General features: G+C 46.7%; 1 protein-coding gene across 2 annotated transcripts in view; it reads right to left on the bottom strand.

Moving 5' to 3' along the window:
• Window positions 1-24072, bottom strand: part of LOC147108772 (phosphatidate phosphatase LPIN2-like) — a 96886-nt gene extending 72814 nt beyond the window's left edge. For both annotated transcript variants that reach the window (XM_086005592.1, XM_086005593.1), the window contains exon 1: window positions 23988-24072. The gene's annotated coding sequence lies outside the window, so the exon portion shown is untranslated. The remainder of the gene's footprint in view (window positions 1-23987) is intronic.
• Between the last annotated feature and the right edge of the window lie 525 nt (window positions 24073-24597).

Raw genomic sequence — 24597 nt, 5'->3', positions numbered from 1 at the left:
ATACAAATGCATTAGTATGCACTTTTCAGACAGTGGTGATAATAAAGGCTTTAAAATGAGTTTCAAGTGACGGCTATTTTGTACACAGTGCACGGGCGTCAGAACTGGTTCAGTTACTAACAATTTGTTTTCCCTGTACAGTTCATACTCAGGATTTTTTTAAATATACATTAAATTCAATAATATACATTAAAAAGCAACCCCTCCCCCCCCCCCCCCCCCACGCTATATAGCTGTAATTTTGCTAGTTATTTTAAAGATTGTGTAATGGGCCAATTACAGTATCCCATAAAGTTCACCCAAAAGACAGACCAAAGGTAGCTATTTACCATAATAGCAATAAACCGTGACTAGAAATTGGAACTGATCTTAAAACTAGTAAGATGAGGGAGGGAAGTAGGAGATTAGTGTAAAGGTCACATCAAGGAAAGGAATGAGGGCAACATAAACGGTCAGGGAGCAAATACAGATCATTATAAAATGATTTAAAAATAAAGTGAGGGGAACAATTAATGAAAACAAATTAAATTGCCTCGACAGCATCTGAAACAAAATGAGGGAACTGGAGGCAATAATTCATAGCAAGGAGCCAGATATAGTAGAGATAACTGAAACATGGCTACATAAAGAACAGGACGAGCAATTAAATATTGCAGGATATAGTGGCCTGGATTTTGTGATTTAAGCGCATGGGATAAATCCTGAACTAGCAGTCCGCCAACATACATGTTGACAGGCCGTCTGCTCCGCATCCATAAACCTAATTACTGGCACAGAGTTGGGCTATTTGCCCGACAACTGCCCAGCAATTATGTACGGAAATTTTACGGCTGTTGAAAACAGGCGCAGGGGTTGTTTCCACAGCGTTACGGGATACCCAAGATGAAAAAAATGCTTTTTTTTTTTTTTTTTTATAAATTAAATGACTTAAAAGCTTTAATGAGAAGCAATGTTAGTGTATGTTAAAGATGCAGGTTTTTTTTTAAATTTCATAACTTTCTGCACAGTATTTGCTTACAAGTGGGAATTATAAGTGATAAATTGGATCCCCACGATAAAAGATAAATCTTATAGTATTTTTAAGGCTGCAGTAATGAAGTAATGTAGTAATTTAAATGATTGAAAGACAACTGTTTTCTGATTGGAGGATCAGGCTCACGTGATCCCAGGTACACTTTCGCACAGGCTGCGTCCCTGGGATCCACTGACCATTCCGCTGCGTCAGACCGCATGTTTTCGCAGGAGGGCCGCCATCGGGTAGGTGGATATTCTTTTTGCAGCTCAGTGGCATACTCCGGAGGTACGCCTCCAATCGCAATTTTTGGCCCAATGTATTTAGAAAGGATAGAGAAGGAAGGGGATGGGGTAGCTGTACTAATTAGAGACAATGTAATGGCAGTAGAAAAAAGGGACATAACTAACATTAAGATAGAAACAGAATCCAGAGGATTGAGGCAAAGGTTAAGAAGGGGTCGATCACATTAATAGGGGTATTCTCATTGAAACATACAAAATTCTTTCAGGGCTCGACAGGGTAGATACAGGGAGGATGTTTCCCCTGGCTGAGGAATCTAGAACCAGGGGTCACAGTCTCAGAATAAGGGGTTGGCCATTTAGGACTGAGATGAGGAGCAATTTCTTCACTCGGAGGGTGGTGAATCTTTGGAATTCTCTACTTCAGAGGGCTGTGGAGGCTCAGTCATTGAGTATATTCAAGACAGAGATCGATAGATCTTTGGATATCAAGGGAATTAAGAGATATGGGGATAGTGCAGGGAAGTGGAGATGAGGTAGAAGATCAACCATGATCTTACTGAATGGCGGAGCAGGCTCGAAGGGCCAAATAGCCTACTCCTGCTCCTATTTCTTATGTTCTTATGTATTCGACAGGCTGGGGTCCTTTTCTCTAGAAAAGAGAAGGCTGAGGGGTGACCTGGTAGAGGTCTTTAAGATAATGAAAAGGTTTGATAGGGTAAACGTAGAGAAAATGTTTCCACTTGTGGGGGAGTTCAAAAGCAGAGGTCAAAAATATAAGAGTCACTAATAAATCCAATCGGCTTCAGGAGAAACATCTTTACGCAAAGTGTTAAGAATGTGGAACGCGCCACCACAAGGAGGTGAGGCAAAGAACAGTGACATTTAAGGCAGGAATAGATGGATATGCTGATAGGGTTAGATGAAGATGGGTAGGAGGAGGCTCGTGTGGAGCATAAACGCAGCATAGACCATTTGGGCCGAATGGCCTATTTCTGTGCTGTAGATTCGATGAATGAGAATTCTTAGAATTAGGAATGAGCTGCAGAATACTTTCAAACAAAAAGAGCTGCTGTAGGCAGCATTTCTTTCAATAGAAACCCCATCAATATTTAAATGTTTTAAATTGATACATTTTAAATCTGTCCACAAATTGGCTGCTGCATTTGCCGATGTAACAACAGGGACTACACTTCAAGTTCCTCGGAGTCCACATCACGGAAGACCTCTCCTGGTCCCTCAATACCTCCTCTCTGGTGAAGGCGGCCCAGCAGCGCCTATATTTCCTAAGGAGGCTGAAGGGATGTAACCTGTCACCCCTGATCCTCTCTAACTTTTGCCGCTGCACAATAGAGAGCATCCTGACGAACTGTATCACAGTATGGTATGGCAGGGCAGCTGTAGCTACTATGACCGGAAAGCCCTGCAGCGGGTAGTCAAAACTGCCCAACGCATTACCGGCACCTGGCTACCGACCATAGAGCATATATACCAGAAACGCTGTTTACGGAGGTCACTGACCATCATCAAAGACCCTACCCACCCCAGCCACAGTCTGTTCGCCCTCCTGCCATCTGGGAGACGCTACAGATGCATTCGCACCCGAACGACCAGATTTAGGAACAGCTTCTTTCCCAGGGCTGTCATCCTACTGAACTCCACAAATAAACTCTAAAGCCTGCACATCTGCCAATGTATTACAAGCCAAATGAATGTTGAATGTTTAAATGTCTTAATCTAAATGTACACTCTCGGGAGCCGCAAGCCTACATTTTGTTGTACTACACTTGTGCACTAACAATGACAATAAAGTTGATTATGATTATGAAAAGTATTTTGGCACATCCTGAGGATGTGATCAGGCACTAATTCAATTGCAAGTCCTTCTTTCTTTCTAATGTAGATTTATTTTTTTTTAAAGTTGTCTTGCCTTTCGATATTTGGTTATTTTGCTTTTCTCTTCTCTTTTATCTGAAAATTCTCTTTTATCTGACCACGCTCAATCAGCTCCGATGGACGGGTCACATCATCCGCATGCCCGATACGAGACTCCCAAAACAAGCGCTCTACTCGGAGCTCCGGCACGGCAAGAGAGCCCCAGGTGGGCAGAGGAAACGCTTCAAGGACACCCTCAAAGCCTCCTTGAAAAAGTGTAACATCCCTGTTGTATCCGTGTGTTAATGGAGACACGGAAAGCAGGAGTTGATTTAACAAGTGTTTACTGAACAAAGTCTGGAGGTGAACTAACTATACAAGACGGTATACAGGCTTATATACCCGAGTGGTCACTACCGGTACTACAGTACACAGGGGCTTCAAAAAAATAGTTCCTCTTAAAAGGTACATACACTACAATTCCTCCTCATTTAGATAAATAGTACATAACATTTTAAGTAATCATTAATTAACATTTTTACAAGAACAATAATCTACACATTTGCTGAAGTTAATCAATTACAAATTCAGTCTCTCTGGAGGCTTCCTGACTCGGTCCAGATAACGCCTCGGTGGTGTAGTAGGTTCTTTTGGCAAGGTCGATTCGGCTTGAATGCCAGTGTCGGGTTCATCTGGTTCCAGTATCACCGGATCAGAGGTAGATACTATGGGTATCTCTGCTTCATCATTAAGCGTATAGAGTTGTGGTGTAGGTTGTCCCTTTTCGGATGACTCTGATCTGGTCAGCATGGCGCCTTATTATGCTTTCTCCAATGTCCACGGTATACATCAGCGGTCCTAGTCGTGTGCAAATAGTTCCAGGCTGCCATTTCTCGGTACGGTAGTCCCGGGCCAAAACTTGTTGACCTATCTGGAAGGTTCTAGTTGGCCTTTCATTCATGCCTTGAAATTGCCGGTTCTCTACGTCCCTTCTGATGTTTGGCTTGATCAAATCCAGCCGGCATCTTAGTCTTCTATTGAAAAACATCATGGCGGGGGTTTGGTTTGTAACCACGTGTTGCATTCCTGTACGCAAACAAGAAGTTATCTACCTTATGTTGTAGATTTATGTCTTCATTACCCATGGCCTTTATGGCCTTCTTGAAGGTCTGGACAAACCTTTCAGCTAATCCATTGGTGGCGGGATGGTATGGGGCAGACGTGTAGTGCTTAACCCTATTGTTTTTTTAAGAACTTCCTGAATTCTTCGAATATAAATTGCGGTCCATTATCAGAACAGATCTGTTCAGGCAGCCCATTCCTGGCAAATATGGTCCTTAATACTGTGATGGTTTTTTCCGTGGTGGTGGAGGACATCTTTATTACCTCCGGCCACTTGGAGTGTGCATCAACCGCGATTAAGAACATTGAGTCCATAAATGGACCAGCAAAGTCGATATGTACCCTTTGCCAGGGAGATGAGGGCCACTCCCATGGATGTAGAGGGGCTTTTTGGACCTTCTGGCATCCTAGACAGCTCTTGGTCATTTCTTCGATGTCTCCATCGATACCTGGCCACCACACAAACGCTCTGGCTAAGTTCTTCATTTTCACTCCACCCAGATGCCCCTTGTGAAGCTCCTTTAGCAGTTTATCCCGGAGTTTGGGTGGAATCACCACTCTGGATCCACACATCAAGGTTCCTCGGCACACTGACAGCTGTTCTCTTCTTTGCGAGAATGCTGGCAACAGTGGTTCGCCATGTGCTGGCCATCCCTTCACCGTTAAATCGTAGACTCGCGAGAGAGTCGGGTCATTTCTCGTTTCCTTTTCAATGGTAGAATTTGTCACTGGTAGACATTCCACTATGGTCGAGTGGAACATCTCCACTGGGTCCACTGTAGGTAACGGTAGGCGCGATAAACCGTCAGCATTCCCATGCTGTTTTGTTCCTTTGTATTCTATGTCATATTGGTGTGCCCCTAGGAAAAGGGACCACCTCTGTAGCCTTTGCGCTGTCATAATGGGAACGCCCTTTTTAGTGTTGAATATGGAGACGAGGGGTTGATGGTCAGTCAACAGGTAAATTTTTGCCCGTGTAGGTAATGGTTGAATTTCTTCACCCCCCACACCAGGCTGAGTGCCTCCCTGTCGATCTGGGCATAGTTACGCTCAGCTGAGTTCAATGAGCGTGATGCAAAAGCTATCGGCCGCTCCGAGCCATCAGGGAATCTATGCAATAATACCGCTCCCACGCCGTAAGGGGATGCATCGCACGCCAGTCTGATTGGCAGTGATGGGTTGTAATGAGCCAACACTTCCCTGGACGTGATCAAGCCTTTGCATTTATGGAAGGCACGTTTACAGTCTTCGCTCCATTTCCAAATTACTCCCATTTGTAGCAGTGCGTTAAGAGGGTGCAGAACCGTTGACAAATTCGGTAAAAATTTATGATAGTAATTTATTAATCCCAGGAATGACCTTAATTGTGAGACATTTTCAGGCGCTGGGGCTTTTACGACCACTTCAATTTTTTCAGGTGATTTATGCAACCCTTCTTCGTTAATGACATGGCCACAATATGATATTTGTTTCTGGAAAAATTCGCACTTGGGGCGATTTGCTCGTAGGCCCCGTTCTCTCAGCCTCGTGAGCACCTGCTCCAAATTGGCAAGGTGCTCGTTGTCATTTTCTCCTGTTACAAGGATGTCGTCTAGGTAGCATGGAGTTCCCGGAATCCCTTGCAGGACTTGCTCCATAACTCTTTGCCAGATAGCTGGAGCTGATGCTACTCCAAAAACCAGTCAATTGTACTGGTACAGGCCTTTGTGTGTGTTTATCGTGAGATACTTTTTAGAGGCCTCCTCAACCTCCATCTGTAGATATGCCTGTGCCAAGTCAATTTTGGTGAAACGTTTCCCTCCGGATAGTGAAGCGAAAATATCTTCTATCCTCGGAAGAGGATACTGTACCGTATGAAGAACCGGGTTTACAGTCACCTTGAAGTCCCCACAGATGCGAACTTTTCTCTGTTCTTCAGATTTATTATTCAACGTTTTCTTCATGACCGGGACGATGGGTGTTGCCCACTCGCTCCAATCTACCTTGGATAACACGCCTGCTTTTTCCAAATTCTCCAGCTCTGCCTCGACTGCTGGACGAATTGCGTATGGCACCGGCCTTGCCTTAAAAAACTTGGGAATTGCCGCATCTTCCACTTTTATTGAGGTGGTGGCGCCTTTCAGGGTTCCTAGTTCCTGTTGAAACACTTCTTTGGCGTTAGCCAAGATTTCTTTTAATCGTCCAGGTATGACGTCATCATCATTTTTTTCTTACTGGTTCACCGTCAGTGCCTGAATGGAGTGCCAGCCTAAACGTATCTTTCTGATCCATTCACGACCACCATCTTGCAGAACGTATAAATACAACTTCTGTATTTCCTTGCCGTTGTATACAACAGGCACCCTTATTTTCCCTCTGGGGTATACTTTCTGCCCCATATATGTCTTCAAGATAATGGATGTGTCTTTCAAAGGTTTATGCGGAAATAGCCGCTCGTAATCCCGTCGACTTATGACGGTCAGAGCTGATCCTGTATCTAGCTCCATTTTAACTGGGGACCCCACTATCGTGAGGGTAACCCAAATGGTCTGGTAATCTTCTTTGGCAATTACATTATGTAATTTGAGACAGCTTAGTCTCTTGTTTTCGGAGTCGCTATCGCTCTTCTGGTCTTCGGAGCTACTGTCCGTCATCACTTGTACCTTTCTGTACTTTTCCTTATTGACCTTTTTACTGTCAGCGGATTTTTTTCCAGATCGGCATACACGTGCAATGTGTCCCATCTTTCCGCATTGCCTGCATGCTTTGTCCTTGAACCAGCAGTCCCTCTGGTCATGGGTGGATCTGCCGCAGCGATAACATCTCTCGAAACCCCGTGTCATTTCATGGGTGCCGAAGTCCTGTGGCTTTTGCTGTATCTCTGCAGCTCCTCTTGCTGCTGCTTCATATGATACAGCCACACTGAAAGCCTTGTCCAGTGTCAAATCTTTCTCAGAAAGTAGTCTTTTCTGTGTTCCTTCACTTAGGAGACCGCAGACGAATTTGTCTTGTGGAGAATCTGCCAGTCCTGCCCCGAATTGGCAGTGCTTCGACAGCTTTCGTAATTCGGTAAGGTAATCAGCGTTACTTTCATTCTTGTGCTGATTCCTCCTGAAGAATTTGAATCGTTCCGCTATCAGCAGCGGTGTTGGGTTTAAGTGCTCCTGTAGGGTATCAACAATCTCCTTCAAATTCTTGTCTATCGGTTTGGCTGGAGTGATCAAGTTTCGTAACAGCCCGTATGTCCTTGCGCCCATCAGATTTAGAAGTACCAATGCCTTTTTATCATCTGCTACTTCATTCGCCTTGCAATATACCTACACTCTTTCCACATATATGTGGTCCAATCCTCTATATCGCTATCGAAAACAGTAATATTGCCAGTCTTAGGCATCCTGAAAATCAAAAATGGCGCCTCCCACGCTTTCCCTTCTTCCCTGCCGAGTCAAGATGGCGCCTCCCGCGCTTTCCCGCCGCTGCCGCCAACGCTGTTCTCCGCGGTTTTTATTTACACATATTTTAAACAGTTTCTCCGTCACTTGGAGAATCGTTCCCGTCGGACTCTCTGGGACTTTCCCCTCCCTCTGCTTGGTCCGAACGCCGACCTGCTTTGCAGCGCCGGCCGTCTCCTAAGTGCTCCACCCTCTGTCTCTGTTTGCTTCTGCCTTCCGACTCGCTGCCTGGCCCCGCTGCAGAGCTACCCGATCAAGCCCCAGCCCGCCGCCCAGGAAGGATCAGTGCACTACCTGCCACCAGCCCGCTTAGCTGGTGAAACCACAGTTTTTTTTTTCTTCGGCCTTCGTCTGAGGAATCTATCTCGAGGTGCTGCCGAATTGCAGGTAAGTTCGTTTCTAACTCGTCGCCACTGTTGTATTCGTGTGTTAATGGAGACACGGAAAGCAGGAGTTGATTTAACAAGTGTTTACTGAACAAAGTCTGGAGGTGAACTAACTATACAAGACGCTATACAGGCTTATATACCCGAGTGGTCACTACCGGTACTACAGTACACAGGGGCTTCAAAAAAACATAGTTCCTCTTAAAAGGTACATACACCACAATCCCCACCGACACCTGGGAATCCCTGGCCCAAGACCGCACAAAGTGGAGGAGAAGCATCCGGGAAGGCGCCGAACACCTCGAGTCTCTTCGCCGGGAGCGAGCGGAAGCCAAGCGCAGGCAGCGCAAGGAGCGCACGTCAACCCAAGCACCCCACCCACCCGCCCCCTCAACCACCGTCTGCCCCACCTGTGACAGATACTGTAGGTCCCGCATTGGACTCATCAGTCACCTGTGAACTCATTTTGAATGTGGAAGGAAGTCATCCTCGGTTCCGAGGGACTGCCTAAGAGAAGAGGATCTGAAAGTCACTGCCAAACCCTCTTCCTATGTCCAGATGTGACAATTTAGCTTTTAGATTTTGACTACAAGTTAGAGTAACTGGTACTGTGGAGGAATGAGATCAAATGGGCCACAGGACCTTCTTCACGAAAGTAAACTTGCAGCAAACATAAAGACAGACTGCAAAAGCTTTTATCGGTATATCAGGAGGAAAAGACTGGTAAAATCCCAAGTCGGTCCCTTGCAGTCCGATTCGGGAGAATATATAATGGAGAATAAGGAAATGGCAGACCAATTAAACTCATACTTTGGTTCTGTATTCACAAAGGAGGACACAAATAACCTCCCAGGAATATCGGCAAACATAGGGACTAATGAGAGGGAGGAGCTGACAGAAATTAGTATCTCTAGGGATATGGTGTTGGGTAAGTTGAGGGGACTGAAGGCCGACAAATCCCCGGGGCCTGATAAACTACATCCTAGGGTACTTAAGGAGGTGGCCCTGGAGATAGCAGATGCTCTAAGGATCATCTTCCGGAACTCCATTGACTCGGGAACAGTACCCGTGGATTGGAGGGTAGCTAATGTTACCCCAATATTTAAAAAGGGGGGTAGAGAGAAAGCAGGGAATTATAGACCAGTAAGCCTTACATCGGTTGTGGGCAAAATGCTAGAGTCCATTATTAAGGATAAAATAGCGGAGCACTTGACAAATGGGGAAAGGATCGGACAGAGTCAACATGGATTTACAAAGGGTAAGTCGTGTTTGACTAATCTGCTGGAATTTTTTGAGGAAGTAACTGGTAAAATAGATGGGGGAGAGCCAGTGGATGTGGTGTACCTTGACTTCCAGAAAGCCTTCGATAAGGTTCCACACAAAAGATTATCATGCAAAATTAAGGCTCATGGGATTGGGGGCAAAGTATTAACGTGGATAGAGAACTGGCTGGCGGATAGAAAACAGAGAGTTGGAATAAACGGCTCGTTTTCGGAGTGGCAGGCAGTGACCAGCGGGGTGCCGCAAGGATCTGTCCTGGGACCCCAGCTGTTCACAATATATATAAATGATCTGGATCAGGGAATTGGATGCAATATTTCCAAATTCGCTGACGACACTAAACTAGGAGGAGGGGTGGGCTCTGATGAGGATGTCAGGAGGCTACAGTGCGATTTGGACAGGTTGGGGGAATGGGCGGATACGTGGCAGATGCACTATAATGTGGATAAATGCGAGGTTATCCACTTTGGGGGTAAAAACAGGAGGGTGGATTATTATCTAAATGGCAATAGATTGGGAGATGGGGAAGTGCAGAGGGACCTGGGTGTTCTTGTGCACCAGTCACTGAAGGAGAGCATGCAGGTGCAACAGGCGATTAAGAAGGCAAATGGTATGTTGGCCTTCATATCAAGGGGGTTCGAGTATAGGAATAGGGATACCTTACTACAGCTGTACAAGGTGCTGGTGAGACCGCATCTGGAGTATTGTGTACAGTTTTGGTCGCCCCATCTGCGGAAGGATGTTCTTGCCATGGAAAGAGTGCAGCGGCGATTCACCAGGCTGATACCTGGAATGGCGGGAATGACCTACGAGGAGAGATTGAATAGTTTGGGCTTGTACTCACTGGAGTTTAGAAGGTTGAGAGGGGATCTCATCGAAACATATAAAATTATGGCAGGCCTGGACAGGCTGAATTCAGAGAGAATGTTTCCAATGGCCGGGGAGCACAGAACCAGGGGCCACAGTCTAAAAATAGCGGGCAAATCATTTAAAACAGAGATGAGGAAGAATTTCTTCACTCAAAGAGTGGTGAGCCTGTGGAATTCCCTGCCACAGAGGGCTGTGAAGGCTAATTCAATAAATATTTTCAAGAGAGAATTGGATATATTTCTGAAGGCTAAGGGGATTAAGGGTTACGGAGAAAAGGCGGGGACGGGGTACTGAACTGGTAAGATCAGCTATGATCTCAGACGAAGATCAGCCATGATCTCATTGAATGGCGGAGCAGGCTCGAAGGGCCGAATGGCCTACTCCTGTTCCTATCTCTATGTATGTTTCACCTGAACCTAACTTGTGATCTGGTCACTGATAGCCTTGTGATTCATTCAATAAAGCCCAGATTCAGAAGAGCACAGGGGATTGCGAAAGCAGTGTTTGGGGGGATTGGGGAGCCAGTGGGTTTCAAAGAAAAAAAGACTTGCATTTATATAGCGCTTTTCATGATAACCGGACGTCCCAAAGCGCTTTACAAGCAATGAAGTTCTCTTTGAAGTGTAGTCACGGTCACAAACAGCAATATGTTAATGACCACATAATCTGTTTTAGTGATTTTGATTTTGAATGAGGGATAAATGTTGACCAGGACGGGACCTCCGACAGTGCCGCACTCCCTCAGTACTAGATTAATGTGCTGGAGTCTCTGGAGTGGGACTCGAACCCACAACCTTCTGACTTCGAGGCGAGCGTGCTACCAGCTGAGCCACAGCTGACACCAGCAAAGGTGGCAAGTGAGAAGAACTTATGCACAGTGCTGCTTGGGAGGTGAATGTGAGAGACACTGATAAAAGCCAAATCTGGAGGTGAGAAAATGCACGGATGAAGATTTCAGCAGTCCTGGGGGCAAGGAACAGATAGAGGAAGGCAACATTACGGACAAAGAACAGAAAAAGTGGAGTCAAAACCAAACCGTTTCCATTGCACACATCTTTCAGTTTAGATTTAGATTTAATTCCTAATGTAATATTTCAACAGCTTAAACGACTTTATACTTGATTTATTCTGCTCCCATTAGATGGCGCTGTTCTGCACTGTTACCACTTATGGGTTTAACATCAAAGGAAAATTCAACCACCGAAAAACATGAAAGACTGCCATCTGCAGGACCACAGTCACCTTTGTGGGGGGAGGGGGAGTCAGAACGCTTTCCAATCCACTACTTATAAGCAGAGCTGTAAAAGATGCAATTCTGCACATTTTTCATTCCACCAGATAACAAGATAACTGTCCCCATTTGTAAGGAGGACATACATAAATCATACCCGTTTGTGACACCTCGCTGGTTCTTTCTTTACAACCTGCAACTGATTTTCCTTGCTTCGGGCGCCTTTTGAAGACTTCAGATTGCAATAAGACTTCAATTTACATTACAACTGTGGTGATGATGCAAAACAAAAGTTTTGCTTCAGGCCAATGCTGTGAAGGAGTGCGACTAATTGGAAAGCTGTTTCCAGGAGCCAGTACAGGCATGATGAGCTGAATGGCCTCCTCCTGAGCTGTAAGATTCGATGATGATGCTACAACGTAAATGCAACCTGAATCTGATGTCAGGGCACGGAGATTCCAGTATTTTCTATTTTTGTTTCCAATTTCCTGCATCTGCAGTTGTTTATATTATTTCAAGGACTGTAACCCATGCTTTTCTCCTTTTCTAAGACAGTCACACTCCTTTCAGCAAATCCAACCAATACTTGTCTAAATGCGACAGAAACTCCGGCCACTAAACCGTTACCAATGACTGAAGTTCTCTTGCAAGTTGCAACAGCCCTGAAAAGGTCCAGGCTTTCTGGGGTAAATTCATCAGAACAAAAATACATCACTGATCCGCTTCTCCTTTCTTAACACGTGTTGAAGCACAGGTGCTCTGCATTCGGTTGTCTGATGTTTAGAACAACCTTTTAGTAAGATTTTTTTTCATAACTTAAACTGTCAAGACCATATTGATCCCCATTATTTTATGTAAGACGACCATTGCAATTTATTTTGGCAAAAGTATCAATACAATTTATAATATAAATTCGTCTAATTCTCATCCTTGTTTACAAATCCCTCCATGGCCTCGCCCCTCCCTATCTCTAATCTCCTCCAACCCCAACACCCCCGCCGAGATATCTGCAATCCTCTATTTCTGCCCTCTTGAGCATCCCTGATTATAATCACTCAACCATTGGTGGTTGTGCCTTGTTGCCTAGGCCCTAAACTCTGGAATTCCCTGCCTAAACCTCTTCGCCTCGCTACCTCTCTTTCCTCCTTTAAGGCACTCCTTAAAACCTACCTCTTTGACCAAGCTTTTGGTCACCTGCCCTAATTTCTCCTTATGTGGCTCGGTGTCAAATTTTTTGTCTCATCATACTCCTGTGAAGCACCTTGGGATGCTTTACTACATTAAAGGCGCTATATAAATACAAGTTGTGGTTGTTATATAATGTTTTGTGAAAAATCATCATTTAATTGTGTACGATTATCTCTTTTTAACCTTCATGCAAAATCTTTCTACTGTTAGAAGGAAGCAGACTTACAAGTCATTCTCAGATAAGTCAAGATGGCGGTCGTGACGGTCCGGTGCTGAGCGCGCTCTCCCTGCTTCGGGTGGCCAGCTCTCGCCGCTCGCTCCCGCAACCGGAGCGAAGTGTTCGGCGAGTCGGGCCGAGGCAGCGCGGCGAGCAGCAGCAGCAGCCATAACGACCCGCTGGAGCACGTCAGCCGGCAGCTCCTCGGCGGGAAGGCATTCCGACTGGGAGGAGGGGAGCCGAGCATGGCGGCCAGAGGCCGAACCGTGAGAGGGAGAAGCAGGCCCCAGGCCGTTGGACCGTGGAGCCGGCGACGGTGAGGAGAAGGCCGTGGCGACCGGAACATTCACATCCCGACGATGTGTTCGGCGAGTCAGGCGGAGGCAGCGCAGCGCAACGAGCAGCAGCAGCAGCCACGACGACCCGCTGCAGCACGTCGGCCGGCAGCTCCATGGCGGGAAGCTCGCAGTCCGACTGGGAGGGGGGGGAGCCGGGCATGGCGGCCAGAGGTCGGATCGTGAGCGGGAGAAGCAGGCCACCACTTGGAGCCGGCAACGGTGAGGAGGAGGCCGCGGTGACGAGGAGGACGGAGCGGCTGAGGGACATCGTGCTCCCACTGCCACTGGAAGCCATTGTATTGACTTTCTGAACACGGCGCTGTATGAATAGCTGACGTGTCCCTACGGGGAGTAAGCATTCCATTGTAATTGTACTTGTACTGGTTACATATGGCAAATAAAATTGAATTGAATTAAGAGTTAACTGCCCAGGAGTGCAGCTCTGCACAAGCATGCAAACCTGCACCTGCAGAACACGGTCCCGACTGGGAAGAGAGCAATGCATAACAGTGAGCAGCTGCCGAGTGTGACTTGGGTGTGTAAACCAGCTGTGCTATGCAGACCCACCACCACATGCATGTCCAGACTGGCCAATGCACTTTTGACAGCGAGTATACATGGAGCAGTGATGCTATGATGATCGTCACAACAGAGAGAACAGCAGCGTGCATAAAGAAGTCATGATGTTGCTTCATGACATCACTACCAAAGTGAGCGGCTGGTGCTGAAGCAAAAAAGACTTGCATTTATATAGCGCCTTTCACGACCACCGGACGTTTCAAAGCGCTTTACAGCCACTGAAGAGCTTTTTGATGTGTAGTCGCTGGTGTAATGTACGAAACGCGGCAGCCAATTTGCGCACAGCAAGCGCCCACAAGCAGCAATGTGATAATGACCAGATAATCTGTTTGAGTGACGTTGATTGAGGGGTAAATATTGGCCAGGACACCGGGGAAAAATTCCTGCTCTTCTTCAAAATAGAGCCATGGGATCTTTTACATCCACCCGAGAGCAGATGGGGTCTCGCTTTAACGTCTCATCCGAAAGACGGCACCTCCAACAGTGCAGCACTCCCTAAATACTGCAATGGAGTGTCAGGAAGACCAGTCCAGTGGCCATCAGGAAAACACAGCAATAAACAGGTCTTCCTCGCTGCTAGTTTTTTAAATCCAGCAGATTTATTTCCATGTGGCTTCATTTTGTGCAGGAACTACACAACAGTAGCTAGTGGCCAAAGACCAATATAATTTTCTATGATTAGAAGCTTTTATGTCTCATCATAAATATAAGTTCTTTAATAAGTGCAATAAGGGCAATAAATTCCCCTTGTATATTCTCAGCTATGAAGAATATGCCATTGACTGGAGGATTGAAGGGAGTCCGTTTCTTAAAATGCTTAATGCAGTCTTTCTAAAACAAATAGTGCATTCTCATTCCTTGGTAAATTTTCATTTTGGGAATTAATCCAGCTAGTCCCATGTACTCTGGATCAGATGGGGTGGCACACCTGCGGGTGAATCTGTCGTGTCTGTCACCGTACCACATTCTTCCTGGAAAATGAGGGTAGGTTGCAGATGGGTGGGATCGTGTAACTGCAGTCTATCATGTATAAAACAGCAACTCTGGTGAAACAGCAGGAGTGCTATGCCACAGTATGCTTCTCAAATTTTATGGAATAAGTCACAATAGCAGCAAATCTATACCAGTGCCAAATGATTACACAATATGTTAGTTATGCTTTGTGATAGGCAGCACAGGTGCTGGAGGTTTTCAAAATACCTTGTGTGGCAGAGCACTGCACACACTGTTATGGCTAAACTGTATTTGAGAGGACAGATTATATCCAAAATCTAAAATACCCTGACTATTTTGTGCGCATTGAATAAGTATAAGCTTGAAATAAGCCCCAGCTCAGTAGATTCCATGCCAGGGCCAATTAACACATGCCAATATAATCAGGGCACACAGAATAGTGGCAGAATCTAGGCTTCACTGGCTTCTCTCATTCAGAACAAAATCCAGGAGCTCTTTGCACTTGGTATTGGAAGTGAGGGTGGAGCAGGTGGGAAAGGTGTTTCGGCAGATGGTTAATCTTGGATAAAAAGCCTCGGATTGTCTCCCAGGAGTACGAAGAAGATCGCATAACACAGTAGTGCTCGTTATGGCCAGGCCCATTCCGATGATGTATGCCTAGGCCAGTAATGCTCAAGTTTGTACTCCTCTGGATTAAGGGAGCGAAGAGGAGGGCAATACTAGGGGAAATGAGAGAGGTGGGAAATGATGATTGGATTGTTAGGAACAAGGCCATTGAAGGCAGAGGCAAAGTGGTTTACCAGGTTAAGGAGTTTTTTCCCCATAGGAGGATGGTGAGGTAGTAGAATTGAGGACGTGACCGGTAAGGGACATGGGTAAACGGTCAGAGATAAACGCGCAAATCCTGAAGTTGCGATCAGGTTGCATTGTGGAACTCCCCAGAGCCGGTAATCAGTTGAAATTACATACAAGGATGAAAACTTCCCCTTTTACACTGGAATATCACGGTTAAAAAACCCCTAAAACGTTAAGCCTTGTTGAAAAAGGTGTATCTGGGTTTTTAACGGCATACTGACAGCTGGGCAACCGTATTGGCCCTGAAAAACTAATTTTATATTTGTGAAAGATCAAATTTTTCTATTAATGTGATTAATAAATACAAGTTTTTAAATATAATTTTTTTTAAAGTTTATGATATTTCAGCTTCTACCTTAATCATATGTCTGTCCCAATCTTAATTTTGCTCACTGTAAAATTTATAAAAAGTAAATTGAAATCTGTGGATTTTACTTCCTGGTTTGCCGTCTGTGAGAATTCTTCCATGTGATTGCCTGCTTAGCCAGTATGATCGTTTTAGCCTGTTCTTGCCCCACGGAACTTATCTCTTCCAATCTCGACTATCTCTTCTCCCCTTGTCCAGTCTCTTCCCACCTACATTTGCGACTCTTCTGACACCCTCCGCCACTTTAACAGTTTGCAGTTTCCTGGCCCCAACCGCCTCCTTTTCACCATGGACGTCCAATCCCTCTACACCTCCATCCCCGACCAGGATGGCCTGAGGGCGCTCTGCTTCTTCCTTGAACAGAGGCCCAACCAGTCCCCATCCACCACTACCCTCCTCCGCCTGGCTGAACTTGTTCTCACATTGAACAACTTCTCCTTTGACTCCACTCACTTCCTCCAAATCAAAGGTGTTGCTATGGGAACCCGCATGGGTCCTAGCTATGCCTGCCTTTTCGTGGGAGATGTGGAACACTCTTTGTTCCAGTCCTACTCGGGTCCCCTCCCTTACCTCTTTTTCCGGTACATTGATGACTGTATCGGTGCCGTTTCCTGCTCTCGCCCTGAACTAGACAATTTCATTCACTTTGCCTCCAATTTCAACCCTTCCCTCACCTTCACATGGTCCATCTCCGACTCTTCCCTTCCCTTCCTCGACTTCTCCGTCTCCATCTCTGGGGATAGGTTATTGACCAACATTCACTACAAGCCCACTGACTCCCACAGCTACCTGGACTACACTTGCTCCCACCCCGCCCCCTGTAAGGACTCTATTCCATTCTCCCGGTTTCTCCGTCGCATCTGCTCCGACAATGCCACCTTCCACTGTGTCTTCCTTTTTCCTCAACCGAGGATTCTCCTCTACCGTGGTTGACACGGCCCTCGACCGTGTCCGTTCTATCTCACGGACTTCTGCCCTCACCCCTGCCCCTCCCTCCCGGAACCACGATAGGGTTCCCCTTGTCCTCACCTTTCACCCCACCAGCCTCCACATTCAACAGATCATCCTCCGCCACCTCCAATGATTCCCACCACCAAACGCATCTTCCCCTCCCCTCCCAGCATTCCGTAGGGACTGCTCCCTCCCAGCCACCCTAGTCGACTCCTCTATCACCCCCAGCACCCCTTCCCCTTCGCCCGGCACCTTCCTGTGCAAGCGCAGGAGATGCAATACCTGCCCTTATACCTCCCCCCTTCCCACTGTCCAGACTGATACCTGGGATGGCAGGAATGATGTATGAGGAAAGATTGGGTCGATTGGGCTTATACTCGCTGGAGTTTAGAAGAATGAGAGGGGATCTCATTGAAACTTATAAAATTCTAACAGGACTAGACAGACTAGGTGCAGGAAGAATGTCCCCGATGGCAGGGGAGTCCAGAACCAGGGGTCACATTCTAAAGATAAGGGGTAAGCCATTTAGGACAGAGATGAGGAGGAATTTCTTCACCCAGAGAGTGGTGAATCTGTGGAATTCTCTACCACAGAAGGCAGTTGAGGCCAATTCATTAATATATTCAAGAAGGAGTTAGATATATTTCTTAAGGCTAAAGGGATCAAGGGATATGGGGAGAAAGCAGGGACAGGGTACTGAGTTTGGATGATCAGCCATGATCTCATTGAATGGCGGAGCAGGCTCAAGGGGCCGAATGGCCTACTCCTGCTCCTACCTTCTATGTTCTATGTTTCTATGGCCCCAAACATCCCTTCCAGGTGAAACAGCAATTTACTTGTACTTCTTGCAATCTAGCATACTGTATTCGCTGCTCACAATGTGGTTTCCTCTACATTGGGGAGATCAAATGCAGATTGGGTGACTGCTTTGCGGAACACCTCCGTTCAGTCCGTAAAGGTGACCCCGAGCTTCCGGTCGCCTGTCATTTCAATTCACCGCTCCATTCCCACTCAGACCTCGCCGTCCGCAGCCTCTTGCATTGTTCCACGGAAGCTCAACGTAAGCTCGAGGAACAGCACCTCATCTTCCGATTAGGCACTTTACAGCCTTCCGGACTCAATATTGAGTTCAACAATTTCAGATCATAACCTCGGCCCCTATTATATTTTTATATATTTTTTTATCCACATCTTTGGTTTGTGCCTTTTCCTTTCTCTCTCCCACATGGCAGCTGTCTCTCATTCTGCCAGCGCATTTCACACTTCATCTAAAGCCATCTTTTGTCTCTTTACCTGTCCTATTACTATCTCGTCTCGTCTTGAATATCTCTTAATGTCTCTTCACCTCACAGACCTTCCCTTTTGTTCTTTCATCCCCTCCCCCATTTCCCAACCCCCAAACTGGCCTTTAAATCTGTTTCATTTCCTGCCTTTTTTTTCTCAGTTCTGAAGAAGGGTTTCTACCTGAAACGTTAACTCGGTTTCTCTCTCCACGGATGTTGCCTGGCCTGCTGAGTTTTTCCAGCGTTTTCTGTTGTTATTTCGGATTTCCAGCATCCGCAGTATTTTGCTAGCGCCATGATGACATCACTGTTGCTAAAACGCTTAGGATTAGCTTGATTTGGCGCCAGATTAAAACAAAGGTCGGGAGAGCTCAAATTCACGCTACAGAGCTCACTAGATCTTTGTGGGCAGCTTTCTTCAAGGTCAGCGGCGAGCGCTGTTGTTTCGCTGGTGACCGCAAATTCCGGGTCAATCTTGTCAAGAGGGGAAAAGTCACAAAAGACAATGAGGTTATGGGGGGGGGGGGGGGGGGGGGGGGAAACAGAGGATTTGGGGGAGGTAGGCATTTATACAAAGGTACGATCGAGTGATAAGAGGGCAGAGGAGAGAGAGTTAGTGGAGATTGATGTAGGGTCAGAATCACAGAGGTTAAGAGATGAGAGAAGGAAGGCCAACTTGGTGAGGAAGTCAGAAGGCAGAAACTGATGAGGAATTTGAGTGAGAGGTGGAAGGGATCAAATAGGGCGAGGTGCTTAAAGGAGGAGAAAGGGTTGGGGTGCCAAGACATGACCTGGCGATAAGGGCTGTGAGTGACACTGCAATAGTTAAGGCTTGGTAAGCAGTGGAGTGCCAGATTAAGACATTTCAGTGTCTTTGTTAGTAACAGGGTGTCCATAGATTCATCCACAGTGGAGTAATGAATATCAATAGCCCAGATTGAGAGGAAGTAAAGATTCTGGTGGGCAATATGAAGAGGTGCGGTGATCCTTTGGTGGGGTCAGAAGTGAAAGAAATCAGCAGCATGGAGAGGAGGTTAGCAAAATTAACCCCCAAGGAACAAGCTGGGCAAGGTGATTGCCAGGAGCAGACGGTGAGCCAGTTGGGATTACTGCTCAGGGAGAACCAGATACAGGTGCCATGTTGGGCACACCAAAGATAACCAAGCAACATAACAACATAAGAACATAAGAAATAGGAGCAGGAGTAGGCCAATCGGCCCCTCGAGCCTGCTCCACCATTCAATAAGATCATGGCTGATCTGATCCTAACCGCCAATCTACTATCCCAGAACCATCTCCTGAATCTAATAGAATTAGACACATGAAATAGGAGCAGGATCAGGCTACACGGCCCCTGGGCCCGCTCCGCTACCCACAGGGCCATGTCCGATCCGAACCTAGACTCATGTCCAAATTCCTGCCCGCTCCCCGTAACCCTTAATTCCCTTTACTTCTAGGAAACTGTCTATTTCTGTTTTAAATTTATGTAATGATGTAGCTTCTACAGCTTTTTGGGGCAGCATATTCCATGGACCTACCACCCTCTGAGTGAAGTAGTTCCTCCTCATCTCAGTTTTGAAAGAGCAGCCCCTTATTCTAAGACTATGCCCCCTAGTTCTAGTTTCACCCATCATCGGGAACATCCTCCCCGCATCCACCCGATCCAACCCCTTCACAATCTTATATGTTTCAATAAGATCGCCTCTCATTCTTCTGAACTCCAATGAGTAGAGTCCCAATCTACTCAACCTCTCCTCATATGTCCATCCCCTCATCCCCGGGATTAACCGAGTGAACCTTCTTTGTACTGACTCGAGAGCAAGTATGTCCTTTCTTAAGTATGGACACCAAAACTGTATGCAGTATTCCAGGTGCGGTCTCACCAATACCTCCCTATTTTTATATTCTATCCCCCTAGCAATGAAAGCCAACATTCTATTGGCCTTCTAAATCACTTGCTGCACCTGCACACTAACCTTTTGAGTTTCGTGCACCAGGACCCCCAGATCCCTTTGTACTTCAGTACTTTCCAGTTTCTTGCCATTAAGATAATAACTTGCTCTACGATTTTTCCTGCCAAAGTGCATAACCTCACTTTCCAGTAATGTATTCCATCTGCCAAATCGCTGCCCACTTACTTAGCCTGTCTATGTCCCCTTGCAGGTTTTTTATGTCCTCCTCACTCACTACTTTCCCTCCCATCTTGGTATCATCTGCAAACTTTGATATGTTACACTCGGTCCCCTCCTCCAAATCGTTAATATAGATTGTAAAGAGTTGGGGACCCAGCACTGACCCCTGCGGAACACCACTAGTTACTGATTGCCAGTCTGAGAATGAACCATTTATCCCAACTCTCTGCCTTCTGTTAGATAGCCAATCCTCTATCCATGCCAGAATATTACCCCCAATCCCGTGATTTTTTATCTTAAGCAATAATCTTTTGTGTGGCACCTTGTCAAATGCCAAAAACACTCACAGGAAGGCCGCGGGCTTGTTCAAGAGGGATTTAAGCCTGGTACAACAGGAGGAAAGAAGGTAGGCTGGGAACAGTGATGGGTGGGAAGGAGGATCATAAAAAGGCACGGTAGCGGAGAACGGGTGGCATGACTGGCCTAGAGGAAGAGGAGGAGCGAGCAGAGGACGTCACGATGGCCAAAAAGGAAATATGGGAGTAGGGGGCTTAAGTCAGCAGCAGTCAAGATGCACAAGGGAACCTTAAATTAGCTGCGGAAAGGAATGGTCTTACGACAGAGGCTGAAAGGAGAGGATAATCAATCAATCACAATATTTTACCTGAAAAATGGTTATACACACTGCAGAATCACTTCTCAAAAATATTTACATTCTTTTATCAAATTATTCTGATAATATTAAGTTAAAAACCAAAATTGGGCATTACTCTTGCCAAATAACAAGTTGTAAAATTGTGTGATTAACAGCAATAATGAATCTGAAGAGATATTTTGTTTTGTCATTTCGCTTTTCTTTAGGCCAAAAGAATCACTGGCATAGTTTCTAAAAAAGTATGTTGAGTACTAGTTGATAGAAAAAACCAAACCTCTCATGGCAAAATTAGATCAGTGTGAAATTGTAAAAAATATAATTTTTCTGTTTACTGCACAGCTCAAAAGAGCTTACATTAATACCCGAGTGGTAAGTTTATTGATTGTTTTTTTAATTTCCTCACAGATTTTCTCCCCTTTCCTCCTCAAAACAGTGACTCCCCGACATGTTCAAATCCCTCCATGGCCTCGCCCCTCCCTCTTCTCCGGCAGTCCCTCGGAACCAAGGATGACTTGCTTCCACATTAAAAATGAGTTCTCAGGTGACCGATGAGTCCAATGCAGGACCTACAGTCTCCGTCACAGGTGGGGCAGACGGTGGGTGGGGTGCTTGGGTTGACGTGCGCTCCTTGCGCTGCCTGCGCTTGGCTTTCGCTTGCTCCCGGCTAAGAGACTCGAGGTGTTTGGCGCCTTCCCAGATGCTTCTCCTCCACTTTGTGCGGTCTTGGGCCAGGGATTCCCAGGTGTCGGTGAGGATGTTGCACTTTTTCAAGGAGGCTTTGAGGGTGTCCTTGAAGCGTTTCCTCTGCCCACCTGGGGCTCTCTTGCCATGCCGGAGCTCCGAGTACAGCGCTTGTTTTGGGAGTCTCGTATCGGGCATGCGGACAATGTGGCCCCTCCATCGGAGCTGATCGAGCGTGGTCAAAGCTTCGATGCTGGGGATGTTGGCCTGAGCAAGAACACTGACGTTGGTGCGCTTATCCTGCCAATGGATTTGCAGGATCTTGCGGAGGCAGCGTTGGTGGTACCTCTCCAATGCTTTGAGGTGCCTGCTGTACATGGTCCATGTCTCTAAGGCATACAGCAGGGCAGGTATCACTGCTGCCCTGTAGACCATGAGATTAGTGCCGGGTTTGAGGTCCTGGTCTTCAAACACTCTCTTCCTCAAGCAACCGAAGGCTGCACTGGCACACTGAAGGCGGTGTTGGACTTCGTCGTCGACGTCTGCCCTTGTTGACAGTAGGCTCCCGAGGTATGGAAAGTGGTCCACGTTGTCCAAGGCCTTGTCGTGGATTTTGATAATCGTGGGGCAGCACTGTGTGGCGGGGACAGGTTGGTAGAGGACCTTTGTCTTACGGATGTTTAGTGTGAGGCCTATGCTCTCGTATGCTTCGGTGAAGCTGTAATTTCCACCAACCTGACAATCCCTTGAGAACACGGCATTCCTCAAACTTTAGCATTCAAGAAGCTATTATTTACAAATTAGGCTTGAGTGAATGTTGTCAGGCTATTTGACCACACGAGCATCACAACCAAAACTGATCCCGTCTTCACCCAGTAGTGATCACTGTAAAGCAATTAGAAGCAAGAAACCCAGCCAACTTTCCCTTCTGTAACCCAGGATCAAAGTCTGTACAGCTTAAAGATAGCGACTTTGAAAATGCACTGACTGACAGAAATAAGTGTCCACATCATCACGCAAATGCACTGAACTACTACTTTATTCATCACATGCCATGAAGCAGGCCATGCCAGCCTATAGCCGGACCTGAATAACATCCAGGCTTGGGCTGACAAGTGGCAGGTAACAATTACGGCACATAAGTGCAGAGTAATAACCAACGTGAACAAAAGAAAGCCCAACAATCTTCCCGTAAACTTCGACAACACCACCATTGCCAGGTCCCCCATTAACACCTTGGGTGTCACCATTGAGTAGAAGCTTAATTGGACCAGATATATCAACACCGTGACCACAAGAGCAGGCCAGAGGCTGGGTACTCTACAGTAAGTAGCTCAACTGCTGACCCCTCAAAGCCTCTCCACCATCAACAAGGGTCAAGTCAAGAGTATGACGGAATACTCATCACTCACCTGTCACCTGGATGGGTGCAGCTATTAACAATACTCAAGAGCTCAACACCATCTAGGTCAGAGTAGCTCACTTGATCAATCCCCGGGACACTGAACTCAATACCCACCCCCTCCACCACCAGTGCACTGTGACTGCAGTATGCATGATCTACAGGAAGCACTGCAGGAACTCACCAACTTCAACAGCACCTTCCACCCCCGTGACCTCTACCTCCAAGAAGGACAAGAACCACCCGGTTAACACCATCAACTCCAAATTCCTCTCCAAGTCTCACTCTATCCCAATTTGGACATATATCATTGTTCCTTCATTGTTGCTGGGTTAATTACCTGGAATTGTCTACCTAACACCACTGTAGGAGCACCATCACCCAAGCAGTTCAAGAAAGCCCAACTCAGGGCAACTATGGATAGGCAATAAATACAGCATTGCCAAATTATCCCATATGCCGAGAACAAATTGCAACAAAAAGCATCAAACACAGCTGCAAGTGCCAAACCAGAAGATCACCGGGACCCTGGACCACGATTGCCCATCACGACACCAAGCCCCTCGGCAACCAGCTTCCTCCCTAAGCATGCCAACCCACTTGTGCCACCACGAATGCAGAAATCAGCATCCAGGCCACAAGCATCTGTATCATCACACCGACCGACCAACCAGGTCACCAACGCCAATATCATGACCTGGGCACCACTGGCACTCAAGTCACCAACCCAGCCACCAGCACCTGTGGCACCAGCACTCCAGCTACCTGGCACAACAGGAATTCAGCAGACAATATTCGCCAGGAACCCATTTTAGATTGTGAGTTAGCAGCAAACAGAAACCCCTCCCCACTTTCTCCAGGCCTGCACTCTGGCCGGCTGCACTTTGTGTCTGTTGACATTTGGGGGGAAAAGGACACCAAGTTGCCGCACTTACCGGCAAGCAAGCGACAGCTCGGAGAAAGTTCCCTCGACAGCGAGCTTCTGACCGACAGTGGACAGAGAAGACCGCCCGCTCTGTGTGTCTGTGACTATCCGCAAAGAGCTGCGACCAATCGCTCCGCCAACTGGAGCCTAAAGTCCACGACCGGGGGCCCTCCCTCCAGCACTACCACGCCAGAGTCAGCGCGCATGCGTCAGCCGCGCCGCGACCCGCGGTGACGTCACTGCGCTAGTTCAGCGTCATGCGTCACTCACGGGCAGAATGTGAGCAGCTCCTCCCAGTGATCGTTGTGGCCAGGAGGATCCAACCAAGTTAAACAATAATAGTAACAGCTTTGCAGTTGATGGTGGGGAGTGGGGGGGATGAAGTAAATTAGACGCACTGTGTGCATGCTGAAGATAAACAACTGCTTGCAGATGGAGGGAGTGCAGCGAAGATTCACCAGGCTGATACCTGGGATGGCAGGAATGACGTATGAGGAGAGATTGGGTCGATTGGTCTTGTACTTGCTGGAGTTTAGAAGAATGAGAGGGGATCTCATTGAAACTTATAAAATTCTAACAGGACTAGACAGACTGGATGCAGGAAGGATGTTCCCGATGAC

This window comes from Somniosus microcephalus, chromosome 13 (genome assembly GCF_052327205.1).
Source record: "Somniosus microcephalus isolate GS21.2 chromosome 13, FLI_Smic_1.0, whole genome shotgun sequence".
NCBI classification, from domain to species: Eukaryota; Metazoa; Chordata; class Chondrichthyes; order Squaliformes; family Somniosidae; genus Somniosus; species Somniosus microcephalus.
The sequence above is the reverse complement of the archived record's forward strand: the minus strand, read 5'-3'. Positions and strand labels throughout refer to the sequence as shown.